The 1,025-nt window shown below is 57.4% G+C and overlaps 1 pseudogene; it reads right to left on the bottom strand.

Moving 5' to 3' along the window:
• Nucleotides 1-394: 394 nt before the first annotated feature.
• Nucleotides 395-1,025, bottom strand: part of LOC102771202 — a 2,450-nt pseudogene continuing 1,819 nt past the window's right edge.

The raw sequence follows: 1,025 nt of genomic DNA on the forward strand, positions 1-1,025 counted from the left end.
AGGAAATGGAGGAAGAAAGTAATATTATTGGCAGAGGGTCCTGGGCAAAAGCCCAGAGGTGAGAAAGGACCTGACTTTTATTCCAGGAATGTCAAGTAGTTCGAGATGGCTGGAGAGTTAAGATATGGCAAGAGGGGAGCCCAGAGAGATAAACAGGGCCACACGAAAGTTGGGGGAGCTTTTAAAAACTTTTCCTGAAGTGGGTTTTGGTAGCCGAGGAATTATTGGCTCAGACCTCCCGCCGTGAGGCGTGTAGTTGGCTGACAGCCTCCAGCTGCTGCACCTGAGGTCTGACGCAGCGTTCCTGCCGATGCCACGCTCTCCCAGGCCGCCTGGCACCGGCTGCTCTTGGCAGAGCTGCTCTCCTGGGCCGCTCCCACCACACGGGCTCCTGTCACAGGCACTCTTTGCTCTGGGGTCCTGCATACTGGAGCGCGATGGCGGCCCTCGGCCAGGCTGTAGGAAACATTAGGAAGGTGCTGTGACCATCTGACCTGTGGACTCTCTGCAGAGCAGAACATACCAGCTTGTCAGCATTGTTTAGTGCTGGTTGGGCATTTTGACCATGAGGCTGGCCAAGGAGCTGGACTCTGCCGGCATGATCGGCTCACGCTAAGAGAGCCCCACCCCACGTCCGTCTGGACCTCCTGTACCGGTGCCTGTGACAGTTTGAGAGCTGGAGACAAAAGCGTCCTGCGAGGCCCAGCAGTGGGTGGGCCCAGGAGCCTGCGCCCGAGACCTCCTGCCCTGCCCTTGCTGCTGCATCACTTCTCCTGCTGGGACGCACTGAACCCTTGGCCTGGGGAAAGCTGTTCCGTGCTGAGTGGACCCTGATGTAAGCTACGGGCTTTGGATGATCGTGAGGAGTCAGTGCAGGTTCATTGATTGTAGGAAGTGAGCCACTCCAACAGGCATGGAGTGAAGAGCCAGCCGGTCCCAGGTCCCAGGGCCAGTGTGCATTGCGATGATCCCAGCAACCTTCAAGAAACCCATTTCTTCGGTGCCTGACAGAGGGAAGGGTAATG

Source organism: Myotis davidii, unplaced genomic scaffold (assembly GCF_000327345.1).
Source record: "Myotis davidii unplaced genomic scaffold, ASM32734v1 scaffold333, whole genome shotgun sequence".
Classification (NCBI taxonomy): domain Eukaryota; kingdom Metazoa; phylum Chordata; class Mammalia; order Chiroptera; family Vespertilionidae; genus Myotis; species Myotis davidii.